Below are 17,164 nucleotides of genomic sequence, written 5' to 3'. Positions count from 1 at the left end.
GAGTGAGGGTGAGTGAGGGTGAGGGGTTGAGGGTGAGTGAGGGTGAGGGTGAGTGAGGGGGAGGGGTTGAGGGAGGGTGAGGGTGAGGGTGAGTGAGGGTGAGGATGAGGGGATGAGGGTGAGTGAGGGTGAGTGAGGGTGAGTGAGGGTGAGTGAGGGTGAGGGTGAGGGGTTGAGGGTGAGTGAGGGTGAGTGAGAGTGAGGGTGAGTGAGGGGTTGAGGGTGAGGGGTTGAGGGTGAGTGAGGGTGAGGGGTTGAGGGTGAGTGAGGGTGAGGGGTTGAGGGTGAGTGAGGGTGAGGGTGGGTGAGGGTGAGTGAGGGTGAGGGTGAGGGTGAGTGAAGGTGAGGGTGAGGGTGAGCGAGGGTGAGGGTGAGGGTGAGTGAGGGTGAGTGAGGGTGAGGGTGAGTGAGGGTGAGTGTGATGGGAGATGTATATGGGCATATAACGAGAAAGCGAAAGTGAAAAAACAGGTGATGTGGAGGACTCAGAGGTAATTAGAACGGGGCCGAACGCAGAGGAGATGGCTTCGAGCTCCAGTACACCACCATGGCAGCAGGTGTAAGGTGGCTGAAGCAGACAATGCGCATCTTGACGACGGAGAAATCCCATTTCAAAAAGCATCCAGGGCCCTGCATTATAGCTTTGGGCTTTGCTGACAATCACTGATCAGGAAGTCCTTTGCTAACTGGTAACGACCTCTGCTACTGGACGCAGCCTGTGGTGGGCACATTGCTTGTACTGCAGAAAAAGACAGAGTTTAAGCAGCACGTGAGAAGATACCTCGGGCTGCAGGTGGGAGCAAAGTACAGGCCCTGCACCCTCCTCAGTCTGCATGCATGCACGGAGCTTGAATTGCCGTGGCTCTGAGATTTTGGTGGCTTACTGCAAAGTTGCCAGGTTTTGCATGTATGTGCACTGAACACCAGGTTTGTAGAACTGAGCTTTGATTTAACAAACGAGTGTCTTCTGGGAGTTGTAGTTTTCGTGTGCCAATATGTAAAAAAAAATAGGCTAATCTCCATGCCCAATAACTATCTGTAGTAGAAAATATCAGGAGTAATGAGGTGATCGGCACAAATGAACGGCTGGTAACCTTATTTGTGGCACAGAACCGTTTGCAACCAAAAAGATTGGCTTTCTGGATAAGAAAGTAAGGTTAGCAATAGGCAAAGAAAAGAGACTGCTAGAGGCACACACAAAAGCCAGCTGCTGCTGTGTGTAAGACCACCGGTGAGCCCAGCCTGCCTTGAGCATGTAAACACACTCCATTCAGCGTCATCGGAGTGCAAAGTTCCCAGAGAAACAAGAAAGGAAACAAGACGGAGGGCATTGCTGTGGGGAGGGGGGGAGGAGAAATGCACACGGCGAGCAGGGGAGGGGGCGGAGCGGGGAGAGCGGCATGAGGGTGTGAAGCAGCCGGGGCCTTTGAAGTGAAGCTAAGCTTCACTTCAAAAGGTGTGGGAGGAATGCGGCTGAGGGAACAGACGGCGATTTGGTGATGTGCACGCGCATTTTAGGTCAATGCGCTTGCGCATTGACCTAAAAGCCACGGGCACAGCAGCAAATCGCCACAGTTAGGTAAGCTTTGTTTAAAGCCCTATAGTCTCGCTTCTCTCAATGCGCATGCGCATTGATAGGTCACGAGACCTAAAAAAAGGTTTAAAAGAAGGGTGTACCATAAACTTCAACTGCCCCTCTCAAAAGAACTCTGCACCCTGCATTCCGGTTCGTCACCAACCCTAAATAAGCATTGGAAAAACAAACAAGTCTAGCATTTTGGACAAATTGCCTTTGTGCCAATGCTGTTTGCCGACGCTGTGCAGCATTGGTTAAAAGAAAAGAAAAAAGATGCCATAACCAGGCTGATAACTGCATCATTTTTTACGTGCACTCATGAGTCATTTCGCACATGCGTCATTATGCATGTCTATGATCCAAGATGAAAGAGTACATTTTAAAAATGTAATTCCAGTAGTGAGAGAGTCCTTTTTGTTATGCGAAGGACATGGCAGTAGTTTGCTGCCTGGACCCTTAATTTTTTTTTTTTTAAGTCCCACGGGGTGGGGGCGCAACTAAGTAGATGGGGGAGCTAGTTAGAGTTGGGGGCGAGGAGTTTAGTGGGGAGAAGCCCACAAGGAAGATCAAGCAGCAGACAGTGATAGAACAACATGGGGCTTAGCGGGCTCAAGTTTTTGGTGGGGAGAAGCACATCCTGAGGGAGAGAGCTGGAAACATGGACCCTCATGGAATGCTTAACCAGAAAGAGAAAAGACTTCCCTAAAAGCAAGCAGTGAAAGAATACAAGTGAGACAATCAAAAGGAAGATAAAGAGGCTATTCTCTAGGTGAGGGACAAATCCTAAAAGACGAAAGCAAGCTGTTGAATAACAAGCAAGCAAATGAGGTTAACAATAAAGCCAATGAATAATAAGCAATGGTTCGTCTGTAACCCCATGTATGTTTTTAATAAGCCCACCAAATGTCTTTCACAACCATACAGCTTGCTCTGTCTGAATGGCTAGGCCTAAAACTCCGACTATATCACCACAATTTGTATTCTGCTTCCTCCTCAGGACCACATTAACTTAAAAACTGACTCAATTACCCAGCAAGTCATCAATGTTGGCCTCCCTTCTATCCACAAGGACAAACTTCAATCAACCATCTGACTTATAAAGCGCGACTACTCACCTGTAAGGGTCTCAAGGCACTGGGGGGGTAAGGCGGGAAACAGCTGGTCCACCGAAGGCGCTGTGGTTCAGTTGAAGAGCCAGGTCTTGAGGTCCTTCCTGAATTGAGGCAGTGACGGTGATTGCCTTTGCTGCGAGGTAGGAGAAGGATTTTCCTCCGCCCATGGACTTGCGAATACATGGTATGGTAGCCAGGGCCAGTTGGGAAGAGTGTAGGTCTCTGGTGGGTGCATGAAATGTGAAGCAGTGGTTAAGGTAAACAGGTCTCGTGTCATGTAGAGCTTTGTAGGCATGTGTGAGGAGCTTGAAGATGATTTATTGTTGACTGGGAGCAGTGGAGGTCTCAAAGATGGCTGGTGATGTGGCTGCGGCGGGGAGTTAAGGATGAGTTTAATGGAGGCGTTCTGAATTTTCTTCAATTTCTTGAGGAGTTTCTGGGTGATGCCGGCGTCGAGTGCGTTGCCGTAGTCGATTCTGCTACTGATGAGTGCGTGGGTGACCATCTTTCTGGACTCGGTTGGAATCCACTTGAAGATCATTCAGAGCAGACGTAGCGTGTGGAAGCAGGATGATGAGATGGCATTGATCTGGAGGTTCATGGTGAGTGAGGAGTCCAGGATGATGTTTAGGTTTTGTGCGTGGTCTGTGGGTGTGGGGGGATTCCAAGCACTATGAGCAACCAGGAGTCATCCCAAGTGAAGGGGTTTGAGCCCATGATGAGGTCTTAAGTCTTCTCTGAGTTGAGCTTGAGGAAGCTGTTTTTCATTTAGGTGGCAACAGCCTTCATCCCGTCATGGAAATTGGTATTGGCAACTGTGGGTTCATTGGTGAGGGAGAGAATCAGATGGGTGTCATTGGCATAGGAGAAAATGTTGAGTCAGTGGTTCCTGATGATGGCAGTGAGCGTGGCCATCTAGATGTTGAAAAGAGTGGGGCTCAGGGAGGAGCCCTGAGGCACAAGCAGCTGATCTCTGTGGGTTCAGAGTGGAATGGTAGTAAGCTGACTCTCTGTGTTTGGCCGGTGAGGGAGGAGCGAATTCATTCCACGGCTTTGTCGTGGATGCCGGTGCCGTGGAGTCTTGTGCATAGGGTGTGGTGAGAGGTGCTATCAAGGAGGCCAAGAGGTCCAGGAGGACGAGGGTGGCAGTTTTGCCTTGGTCGAGGAGGGTGTGGACATAGTCTGTGGTGGCAAGGAGGGCAGTCTCTGTTCTGTGGTTGCTTCGGAAGCTGAATTGGGAGAGGTCCAGGATGTGATTCACTATGATGAGCTCGGAAAGTTGGGCATTGATGGCCTTCTCGATGACCCTGGCTGGGAAGGGGAGAAGAGAGATGAGTCTGAAGTTCTTGAGGTCCGTCAGGTCAGTAGAGGGTTTCCTCAGCAAGGGGTTGATCTCTGCATGTTTCCAGTCTTCCGGGAAGGTGACGGGTTAATAAAACAGTTCATGGTCCAGCTGAGGAGGGTCTGCTGGGGTCTGATGTCTTTGGGTGCGGTGGTTGCAAGTGGGGTGTGTAGGTCCTGGTGATTGAGGCGAAGTTGTCGTATATATCCTTAAACATGAGGCGGAAGAAGGTGTCTAGGTTGTTGCAGAGGTGTTGGGAGGGTGGGAAGTCTGCTGTCTCTGAGCTGGGTCTGGCAAATTCTTTGACCACAGCAAACAGTTCTTTACTAATGAGTGCGCTGGCGTTGATCTTTTCTTGTAGAGCCACTTTCTTTGTTGTTCTAATGAGGTGGTGGTGTGCGGTGACAGTGGTTTTAAAGGCTGAGTGGTCTTCTGCGGTCTTGCTGCTCCTCCATTTCTTCCAGAACTGTCTACAGGTGCACCTGGACTCATAGAGGGCAGAGAGAGCCAGCTGGTTTTCTTGGGGTGTCGTTTGCCTAACCCTTTCTTCAGGGGTCTAGGGTATCAGCGCAGTGGAGATTCATCAGTGGAGGCTGCATGCTGAGGTATTGGCATCCGTGGATGTTGGTGGTGGTTTTTGGTGAGGCAGGTGGTGTGCTGTTCTTCTGCAACCTTCTTTCAACATATGCGAGGGGAGTGATGCACGAGTTGGTGTACGATGGGTTTGGTGAAGGAGAAGTGGACGCATCCGTGGTCGGTCTATAGGAGCTCAGTGGTGTGGCTGAAGGGGATGTTGTCACTGGTGGAGTAGATTGGGTCGAGCGTGTTTTCCAGCTGAGTGGGTTGAGGAGGTGACCCGTTGTTTGAGTCCGATGGTAGTGAGTTTCTCCAGCATAGACAAGGTATTTTTTCTTAGAAGTTGTCCAGGAAAAAAGTTGAGGTTGCTGAGGAGGATGTGGTCTGTGGAGGCAAGAACATTGGGTGCGATGAAGTCGACGATGGAATCACTGACTGGTGGGCATAGTCCAGGTGGTCTGTACATGAGGGTGCCACGGAGGGTGGGGTTCAAGTTGGTCTGGACCTTGAAGTGGAGGTGCTCCATGTTGGTCACGTGGTCGTCCATGTGGGTGGTGAGATGGAGGGTGCTTTTGTATACGATGGCGATGCCCCCCCCCGGTTTGTTGATGTGGTCCTTATGGATGATCTTGTAGCCTTCCGAGATGGTAATAGCAATGTCTGGGATGGAGGTGGAGTTCATCCAGGTTTCGGTGAGAAAGGCAATGTCTGGGTCAATAGACTCGAGCAAGCCTCAGATCTCCAGGGTGAGTTTGTGGGGGGAGCGTGTGTTGAGCAGGATCCAGCGGAGGCGGTCGCGCCCGTTACCTGGCAGACTTGCAGTAGGAGGGGCTGGTGTGCAGTGACAGGCGAAGGGTCATCTTCAGGTCTGGCTGGAAAAAGGGACCTAGGTGCCGTTCGGTGATGTCCGGCGGCAGGCAGTGAGGCATCCAGTGTTGGGGCATGGAGGGTGCTGACGTTTTAGCGATGGATAGCCCGAGAACCAGTGTCTGTGGCCTTGGGTGCAGCAGTCGCCTTAAGTAGTGTGAGGGGGAGGGCTGGACAGCTGGGAGGTGAGGACGCGGGAATCATGTTTTAGGGAGGGAGAAATTGTGGGGGACAAGCAGCAGCAATGACACAGAGAAAAAAGGCACAAAAAGTGGAAAGAGGCTAGAGAGCAAAATGCAGAAAAAGTGCAGAGCAGAAAAAGTGAAAAGAGAAACGAAAAAAGAAGTAAAAACAGATCAGAAGGGCAGAAGGCAGAGAGAAGCAGAGCTGTGAAGCTCCCGAGTGGATCACCAGGGCTGAGGTGCTGGCTGGTGCCAGTGGGTGGGACAGGGCCTCGAACTCGGACAATCAAGGATGTGGGGCAGCAGCTACCTAGGCAGAGTGCTGGAAGTGAAGCAGTTCACTGACAAGGTCAGTGAAATTGCTCCATTCACTGCACAGCAGGTGCCATAAGTAGTGTGAGGGAGAGGGTTGGACAGTTGGGAAGGTGGAAAGCGGGAATTGGCGCTGGAAGGAGCGGGCCCACGGGGGACGAGAAGCAGCAAGGACATGGAGAATTTTGGCACAAAAAGTGGAAAGAGGCAAGAAAGCTGAAAAAGTGCAGAGCAGACAAAATGAAAAAAGTGAAAAGAGAAATGTAAAAAAAGAAGGAAAAGGATATCAGAAGGGCAGAAGGCAGAGAGCTAGTGGGCGGAGAGGCAGCAGAGCAGAGAGAAGCTCCCAACTGGACTACCAGGGATGAGGCGCAGGTGGGTGCCTGAGTGTGGAGGTGGGCCGCGAACTCCGATCAGCAAGAGTCAGGTGCAGCAGCTATGTAGGTGGAGCTTTGTGGGAAGGGAAGCAGTTCACTGACAAGGTCAATGAAATTGTTTCTTTCACCACGCAGTGGCCACCATAAGTACTGTGGGGGGAGGGCTGGACAGCTGGGAGGCAAGAAAGCGGGAATCAGTGCTGAAGGGCGGTGGGCCGTGGGGGACAAGCAGTGGCAGGGACACCGAGAAAAAGGCATAAAAAGTGGAAAGAAGCAAAAGAGCAAAATGCTGAAAAAGTGCAGAGCAGAAAAAGTGAAAAAAGTGAAAAGAGAAACAAAAATAAGAAGGAAAAAGAGATCAGAAGGACAGTAGACAGAGGGCAGAACTGTGACAGAGCAGAGAAGCTTCCCACTGGACCTCCAGGGATGAGGCTCAGGTGTTTGCTTGTGGGTGGAGCAGGGTCTTTAACTCAGACCAGCAAGGGTCAGGGGCAGCAGCTACTTAGACGGAGCTGTGCAGGAAGGTAAACAGTTGACTGGCAAGGTCAGTGATATTGATGTCAAACTTCATGTAAGAGGAGTTGAAAGAACTGAGGAATACAAAAAAGCGATGGGTGGAATGCTTGAAATAATCTCAGCCACATGTAAGTACTCAGGCCGCATCATAGTGACCTCCCTATCCTCGTGAGAAGAGGTCGCTCCCTCACGCTCCCTGAACACACTTCGCAGCGCTCGCTCTGGCTGCCTGGTATCTGAGTTTCTGCCTTGCATTTGCCTTATTTCAGATCTAATCATTGCACGCTCGCTCTTAACTAATTTGCATAGCCGATTATTTAAATATTACAGTGCGCTCGTTTTTTGCCCATTTGAATAGCTGAATGCTTTAATTGTGTGCGCGCTCGCATTTGCCCATTTGCATTGTTGATTACCTTCATTGTTTGTGCGCTCGCATCTGCTTAGTGTTTGGCTATACTAGGGACTGCTTTGACTGGACGCCTGTTGAGAAATTTGTTTACAAGCACTCGGCCATTTTGTTTGTTGTGCCTCGTAGCGAGGCTCCCCAGCACGCACCCGCCTCCCATATGACAAATGCATTTGTGCGCAGCGTTCACGCGCAGCGATCGCGCCCCAGTCGCGCCGAAGGTGCGCCAAAGGTAAGCCCGTCTACGCCCGTCCGCGCCTGGACCGCGCCCAGCGCCATACCCCCTGGCCCCCGTCCCACCCACCCCACCCGCATTACATACGACGCCTCCACCCTCTTAGCCCTTAATCCCGGCCGTCTCCCCAACTGCGCCCAAGCCGCTCCTGGACACACCCATGGACCCTTCACATGCAACTCCTGCAAGTATGACGGCACCAAGACCAACTCCCCATCCACTAACACCAAACAGAGACCTGACACCAACCACCTTAAATGCATCCTGCTCAACACCCGCTCAGTCCACAGACACGCCATCGACCTCTGGAACCTACTAGACACCATCTCTCCAGACGTCGCCTTCCTAACAGAAACCTGGATGAACGCCTCCTCAGCCCCAGACATCACCATTGCCATCCCGGACAGCTACAAGATCATCCGGAAAGACCGCGCCAAGCAAACAGGAGGAGGCATCGCCATCGTCCATAAGAATTCCATCCGCATCTCAACCAGCTCAGACGTCAACCTCGCTAGCGCCGAACACCTTCACTTCCAGATCCACACCGACCCCAAAACCACACTCAGAGGCACCCTCCTCTACAGGCCACCCGGACCCCGTGCTCAATTCAGTGAAGACATCACTGACTTTATCACCCCACACGCCCTCCCTTCCGAGGACTACATTCTACTGGGAGACCTCAATTTTCATCTGGAAAAGAGCAACGACTGCAACACCACCACCCTTCTGGACAATCTCGCCAACCTCGGACTCAAACAACTTGTTAATACCCCCACCCACAATGCAGGTCACACACTCGACCCTATCTTCACCTCCAGCAAACATATTTCCTTCAGTCACACCACAACTCTCCATTGGACGGACCACAGCTGCGTTCACTTTGTCTACAAAAAGACCACAACCCACAACCATCCTCAACCTACTCTGCGAAGAAACTGGAACAAAATCACCATTGACCAGATCTCCTCATCGCTTCTTCAAAACCCCCCCGCCCACTCTTCGAACCACAACCAAGCAGCCATTAACTTCACTCAATGGCTAACCAACAGCGCCGACAACCTAGCACCTTTGAAAAAACGTCAAAACAAACTAGGCTGCAAAAACGCTCCCTGGTTCAACGATGATCTTAAGAAATCCAAGAAACTCTGTCGCTCCCTCGAGAAGGCTTGGAAAAAAGACCCAAACACCAGCACCAAGGACGCCTTCAAAAACGCCACCCGCACACACCACCAACTGATCCGGACTGCCAAGAAAACTGCACTTAAAGACCGACTAGACAACAACGCCCACAACAGCAAAGAATTATTCAACATCGTCAAAGAGTTTACTAACCCCACTGCCAACTCCAACGACATCACTCCCTCTCAAACCCTCTGCGACTCCCTAGCCTCGTTCTTTCACGACAAAATAGCAGACATCCACAACAGCTTCGACAACCATCCCGGAGACCAACCCTCCCAACCTTCTGCCATTCCCTCACCCCCCTCGAACATCCTCAACGACTGGAACCCTATCTCCACCGAAGACACCATCCGCCTGATGAACTCCATTCACTCTGGTTCCCCTACAGACCCATGCCCCCACCATATCTTCAACAAAGCAGACTCCATCATAGCACCACACCTCCGGGACATCATCAACTGCTCCCTCAACTCCGCCACCTTTCCGGAAAGCTGGAAACACGCCGAACTCAGCGCCCTTCTGAAAATACCCACAGCTGACCCTACCGAACTCAAAAACTACCGCCCCATCTCGCTCCTTCCATTCCCGGCCAAAGTCATCGAGAAAGCTGTCAACAACCAGCTCGCCGCCTTCCTCGAAACCAACAAATCCCTCGACTCCTCACAGTCCGGCTTCCGAGCCAAACACAGCACTGAGACCGCACTCATCGCAGCAACAGACGACATTCGAACCTTACTGGACAATGGAGACACAGTCGCCCTCATCCTCCTCGACCTCTCCGCAGCCTTCGACACAGTCTGTCATAACTCCCTGCTACAACGCCTCAGAAACATCGGAATCCAAGGAAAAGCACTTGAATGGATCACCTCGTTCCTTACCGGAAGAACTCAGAGAGTCCGCCTTCCACCATTCAAGTCAGAGGCAACTGAAGTCATTTGCGGCGTGCCACAAGGATCTTCACTCAGCCCCACCCTCTTCAACGTATACATGAGCCCCCTCGCGGCCATCGCACGCCAACACAACCTCAACATCATCTCCTACGCTGATGACACTCAACTGATCCTCTCACTCACCAAAGACCCGAACACTGCCAAAACAAACCTACATGAAGGAATGAAAGAAGTAGCCGAGTGGATGAAGCACAGCCGTCTGAAACTGAACTCAGACAAAACAGAAGTCCTCATCTTAGGTACTTCCCTTTCAGCCTGGGATGACTCTTGGTGGCCTGAGGCCCTTGGAAAAGCACCCATCCCAACGGACCACGCACGGAACCTAGGCGTCATCCTGGACTCCTCACTCTCGATGAACAGACAAGTCAACGCCGTTTCATCATCCTGCTTCAACATTCTTCGCATGCTCAAAAAAACATTTCGCTGGATACCCACCGAAACCAGAAAAACGGTCACCCACGCACTGGTTACGAGCCGGCTAGACTACGGCAACACCCTATACGCCGGTACCACCGCAAAACTCCAGAAAAAACTCCAACGCATCCAGAACGCATCAGCCAGACTCATACTAGACATCCCGCGTAAAGACCACATTTCTAGCCACCTGAAAAACCTCCACTGGCTCCCCGTCAATAAGAGGATAACATTCCGCCTCCTAACCCACGCGCACAAAGCACTTTACGAACTTTGACCCGAATGCCTCAACACTCGACTTTCCTTCTATACCCCCTCCCGACAGCTACGCTCCTCCAACCAAGCCCTCGCTACTGTACCCCGCATCAACAAAACAACCATGGGAGGAAGATCCTTCTCCTACCTGGCAGCTAGGACCTGGAACTCACTTCCCACTCACCTTCGCCTCACTCAGGACCACCTAGCATTCAGAAAGCAACTTAAAACTTGGATATTCGACAAGTAATTCCCCACCCCTCCTCAAGCGCCTTGAGACCCTCTGGGTATGTAGCGCGCTATATAAATTATTTGACTTTGACTTTGACTTTGACTTTATAGTCCATCAGTTTTCTGCTCATCTCAGACTGGGGCCAACCACATGAAAGTCAGCCTGTGTTAAATTTTAATTACAGAGGTGAAATTTGTAAATGTTGTGTTCCACAAAATTAGCAAACTAAACTTACGTTTCACATTGCATGAGTTTTTGTAAATTTCAGCTGCATGAGACTTGTTTGTTCAGAAAATGTGTTGAGCAAACAAGTGTTCTGCCAGTATCTCACATATCTTTTTTTACAGTTGTGTACACTTTTCATTTAAAAGAACAGCAAACACATTTTGAGTTAATGTCAGTTATTAACCGTTGAATCCTTCTCTGGTGTAGATTCCATATTTTGAAGACCCATAATGAAATTCACCATTCTAGTCACATCCTAAACACACTCTCACAAACAATGCCTTTCTCTGACGTGTTGCGTAGTCTGTCTAAAGCTTGATAATTCTTAATATTTGCTAAAAACTTAAACTATCACATCGGAAACAATTTGCTCTCTTTTGGTACTCATATACATTTTTTTTCTCTTTCACACTGTCCCTCCATTGTTTCCAGTATTCTTTTCAAATATAGCATCCACATCTATTCTAGGCTCCTTGAGAACATCTTGAATACATCCCCCAGATTGCAATAGTAATAATTTTAGCCTGCATTGTCATTTTCATACGTACTCACAATACTTCTTGGACTTTTTTGCTTTTGGTTTTCTACAATATCTGATATTGATCATAATTTATTCAAAATCTCATATGTCTAGCATTGTTCTTGAAACCACCACTTTCTGGCTCCACTGTCCCACGTTTCCGTTATGCAAATAGGATTTGTACCTTTTCTAAAGCTGTATTTGTTTTCTTTTCATATCTTTCTTGTATTTGTAGCACAACATATTAGAATGTGTCTAAATCAGTAGCTTCCTGCAATGCTTGTAAGTACTTCTATTTTTTTAAACATCTGCTCCCAACCAGTATTTTTATGCTGTTGCATTTGCATTGAACATTCTCTGACCTCTAAAATTTTCACATAAACCTCAAACATATGTTGTCAAATTTCCCACATACAACTGGCTGTCCAGCTACTAATTAGCGGAGTTCAAACACTTGCAATCTTAAATATAATAGTCTAGTAAAGCTTCATTATAGCCTACATGCAACACTGCACACATATATGCATGTCTATTCCTCAAAGCAACAAAGCAAAACAAGAAAAGTAGTCATTGGCGTGTTATGCCTTATTATTTCCTATGAATGATTCAATTACTTACTGGTAATGTTCATTTCTCCAAATACCCTTTTTCTCCTACCAATACTTATTACATGAGGTGTCTAACCTCTACCCAGGCATCATGCTACCTAGCTGGAGCCCATAAAAATGTAAAGCAAATACGCCTTTGTCCCTCTTCCTTGCTCTTTCTACCAATATGGCAATAAAAAGGACCAACGTCCAAAACATTCCATGTACATACATACCTTACCTATAAGGGAATTCAGGTTGTGAATGGGAACTAGGAGTGATGAGAAAAAGGGTATCCAGATTAATAAGTTCAAGTTCAAGTTCAGTCATTTGTATAGCGCGCTACTCACCCAGAGGGTCTCAAGGCGCTTGAGGGAGGGTGGGTGCATTACTTATCGAATAGCCAGGTTTTTAGCTGCTTTCTGAAGGAGAGGTGGTTCTGTGTAAGGCGGAGTTGAGTGGGGAGAGAATTCCAGGTCTTGGCCGCTAAGTAGGAGAATGATCTTCCTCCCATGGTGGATCTGTGGATGCGCGGGATTGCGGCGAGGGCTTGACTGGCTAATCGTAGTTGGCGGGTGGGTGTGTAGAAGGACAGTCGTGTGTTGAGGCATTCGGGTCCTAGTTTGTAAAGGGCCTTGTGTGCGTGGGTGAGGAGGCGGAACGTTATTCTCTTGTTGACGGGAAGCCAGTGGAGGTCTTTCAGGTGACAGGAAATGTGAGCTTGACGGGGGATGTCCAGTATGAGTCTGGCTGAGGCGTTTTGGATGCGTTGGAGTTTTTTCTGTCGTTTGGCTGTGGTTCCGGCGTAGAGGGTATTTCCATAATCCAGTCGGCTAGTGACCAGTGCGTGGGTGACTGTCTTTCTTGTTTCGGTGGGAGATTTTTTTGAGCATGCGTAGGATGTTGAATCATGAAGATGAGACGGCGTTGACCTGTCTGGTCATCGAGAAGGAGGAGTCTAGGATGAAGCCCAGGTTGCGTGCGTGATCTGTAGGTATGGGTGCTGTACCCAGGGCCGGTGGCCACCATGAGTCGTCCCAGGCAGAGGGGGATGATCCTAAGAAGAGGACTTCTGTTTTGTCCGAGTTTAATTTTAAACGGATGTTCTTCATCCATTCGCCTACTTCTTTCATTCCGTGTAGTAGGTAATTGGATCATTATCTCCTCATCCCTTTTTCTCATACCACTGCTTAATATACAAAGATATACCAAAGCTATTAAGCTAAACCTGATTACCTGGCATATAATAACACACTCTAAAAGAATGCAAACCAATTTGAATGTAAAGCGTTGGAGATACAAATGCTTAGGGTTTAGCAAATACTCTAGAAGACAATTCATGGATTCAACATTTTCCACATCCAATGTATACTGAGAAACAAAGGTAGATGGTGTTGCACAAGTTGATGTTTTACATATATCCGATAGGCAGACAAAATATCGAGTTTTAAATATCGACATAGAATAATGTCGACGTTTAAATATCGAAGGGACATAATATAGAAGGTAAGTTATATCGATATGTTTAATATCGATGTTAGTAATATCTATGTTACTTATATCGATGTTAGTAATATCTGTTACTAATATCGATGTTACTAATATCGATGTTAGTAATATCGATGTTACTAATATCGATTTTTGTATGATTTTTATGTATATTATTATGTATTTATTATGTAATTAATTTTTATTTGTGTAATTTAAGTACATTTTGTATTTTAGTACTGTAGCGGGTTCTGGGTTTATAGGGGAATAGGGTGGGAAGTAATTTAATTATAATAAATTAATTATTAATTATTAGGAATTATACATTAATTTTAATTAATTGGTAATGAATTTTTAGTAATTGGTAATTAATTTTAATTAATTGATTAATTGATAATTATGTTCTGTAGCGGGTTATGGGTTTATAGGGGAATAGGATGGGAAGTAATTTAAATATAATTAAGTAATCATTTATTTTAATTCATTGTTTTGTAAATTATATTATTTTTAATTAATTATTAATTTGTAATTTATTATTATTAATTGGTATTTATTATTAATTCATTTTTACTTAATTATTTATTGCTAATAATTTTTTTAATAATTATGTATTGGTATTTGTAAATAGTTTATATTTATTTAATAATACATTTTTGTATTATTTTAAATTCTTAATTTATTTATAAGTATGTTATTTTTACCTTCTACGCTATCCAATACTTTCCCTACTGTTGCACTCTCTGGAGTTGCAATAGTAATTTTTACCCCTATGCTATCCAACACTTTCCCTACTGTTGCACTCTCAGGAGTGGGAATAGTAATTTTTACCCCTACGCTATCCAACACTTTCCCTACTGTTGCACTCTCTGGAGTTGGAATAGTAATTTTTACCCCTACGCTATCCAACACTTTCCCTACTGTTGCACTTTCTGGAGTTGGAATAGTAATTTTTACCCCTATGCTATCCAACACTTTCCCTACTGTTGCACTCTGTGGAGTTGGAATAGTAATTGTTACTCCTACACTATCCAACACTTTCCCTACTGTTGCACTAACTTTAGTTGGAATAGTAATTTTTACCCCTACGCTATCCAACACTTTCCCTACTGTTGCACTAACTGGAGTTGGAATAGTAATTTTTACCCCTATGCTATCCAACACTTTCCCTACTGTTGCACTCTCTGGAGTTGGAATAGTAATTTTTACCCCTACGCTATCCAACACTTTCCCTACTGCTGCACTTTCTGGAGTGAGAATAGTAATTTTTACCCCTCCTCTATCCAACATTTTCCTTACTGTTGTTTTTTTGGGAGTTGGAATAGTATTTTATTCCCTCTGTTAATTAATATATATATATTTTTTTAGTTAATGTAGTATATAATTAATTTAAAAAATATTTAAAATAAATGTATTTTTTAAAATTTGTTTTACATAATTATTTAATTTTTATTTATGTTATTATTTTATGTGTATAGATGAATTTGTAATATATAATATTTTTAATTATTTATAAGTTATTACAATAAATATTACAACTGATTATTAAGTAGATATATTATATATTATATTTATATGTTTAATTATTTTTTTATTACATTATGTATATTACTTATTAATTTTAAATTATATACTATATTTTGTACTATGTTCATTATATTTTTAAGTATTTTTTAATTAATTTTACATACTTTTTTTATTTTAAAAAATGATATTTTTGACATCAATATTTTTTTTCAGAAATTTTTGTACTTACCTTTTTGTAGATAGGATGTCGATATTGTTGACATCGATATAAGTGCTCCGATATTTTTGTAGGTCGATATTTTGTCTTTCTATATATTGTCATAGATCCCATATATCCAAAATAGGGGCCCCACAAGCCTCAGGACATGCATTCCCCAGGCACATATATTGCCTCTATATTACCCAGTAAGAATGTGTCTTGTTAATCATAATCAATGGAAATTAGTATTTTAACCATCTGCATAAACCTTGAGTTGAAGTCTTTTCTCCCTGATGCACGACACCAACATTTACAAACAATTTTTCAAATTGTCTATGGCTCAGTGACTGTAACAAATAAATCTTCACAGCAATTAATACATCCAATGTAGGAGTAGTGGCAGTGAAAAAAAGGAAGACACAATTATTTCTTGATCTTGATGAAAATAAGTCATTATTTTAGGACAGACTACTGGCCCAAATCTAAGAACTAATCTATCTGAGAAGATTGTTAAATAAGGAGGTTTAATAGACAAAAAACTAAATTCCCCAAGTCTACAAGCTGATGTTTTAGCTACCCAAAACAAACTTTCAAAGAAAGACTTTTAAGGTCTACCTTTTTGAGAAGCTCACTCGGACGGGATTGCAATGGAATGCGAACCAAGGGGAGGTTCCAAGAAGGGAAGACTGATATAAAATTTGGCCTCATCAATGAAAAACAGCTCATCAGTCTTGAGCCCAAGAAATTGATCTCAGGAACAACCCAAGAAGCCTATAAGACAATATTATTCTGTACCTTAGTGATCTCCGCTTACCCCTTGTCCCGATATATGAGGTGTTTCATCACTTTGAATCAATCTCAGGCCATGCCATTAATGCAGCGAAGTCACAATTTTTTCTCTTCACTTAACATGCAGGCCCCACTGCCATTGAGTTTGGAGATACCAGCCTCCAGGTTGCACAACATACATTCAAATATCTGGGTATCCAGATCTACCGGACACACACAGACATGCTGGATGGAAACTTGAATAAAGCGCTTAGAGCCCTGCACTCCAGTGTGGCTTTCTGGACTACTGTACCGCTGTCAGTTATGGGCAGAGCGGCTCTAACGATAATGGTGGTACTCCCGCGTCTGATTTATTATTTTACTAACTTACCTCTTCTGATACCGCATACTACGTTCAAGATGATGAATACCTTGCTTACTGACCTCATATGGGGATCTGGTAGACGGCGCATCAGTCTTAAGAAACTGCAAGTGGGCACAAGTAGGGGGGATTGGGTGCTCCTGACCTACGAGCATACTACTACTCATGCCAGTTACAATGGCTGTCCTTTTGGACTGCTGGTTGTAACCTACAAGAGATAGGGTTTACGGAGAGAGATATAGATCGCAGCACCTTATATGCCCTGTTGTTGCCAAATAGCACGCTCCCGAAATGTCTCCTCCCTTTACTGCGCACCGCGCTTCGGTGCTGGAGATCAGCGCTGCACTATACAGGCACCTGCCCTGCCTATGCAGGCAATATCCCATTATTGGGAATTCCGGTGACAGGCGGCCGAATCACTAAGCATAGAATAACACCGTGGCTGGACGTAGGAATTAGTACGATGGCTGATATGTTCGGAGATGGGACGCTGCTGGACCACAATACATTTGTTAACAAAATGGGAGCGCCGGCTCAATTATATTTATTGCATGCCGCACTGTTCCAATATATAAAAACTCACTGGGCACCGCAGAGACAATAACCCCCAACGCATGAACTGATCAAAATGGTTTACTATATGGGCAGAGGCAGACACCTTATTAAGTGGCTATATGCAGGGATACGCTCTCATATTTAGGTTGGTCTAGATCCACTGTGGGCGGCATGGGCAGAGGACGTAGGGAGAGCTTTGACGGATAAGGAATCGGTGGTCATTGTGGAACGCCCCAAAAAGGTATCAAGGAATCCAAAATTTAAATTCATCCATTTAACTTATCTTACCCCCCATAACTTAGACAAAATGTTTCCACCGATGCAACACTATTGTCCGAGATGCCTCTTGGAGGTTACTGGCCTCCTACATGATATGGACATG

The sequence above is a fragment of the Lissotriton helveticus genome, chromosome 10 (genome assembly GCF_964261635.1).
Source record: "Lissotriton helveticus chromosome 10, aLisHel1.1, whole genome shotgun sequence".
NCBI classification, from domain to species: domain Eukaryota; kingdom Metazoa; phylum Chordata; class Amphibia; order Caudata; family Salamandridae; genus Lissotriton; species Lissotriton helveticus.
The sequence above is the reverse complement of the archived record's forward strand: the minus strand, read 5'-3'. Positions refer to the sequence as shown.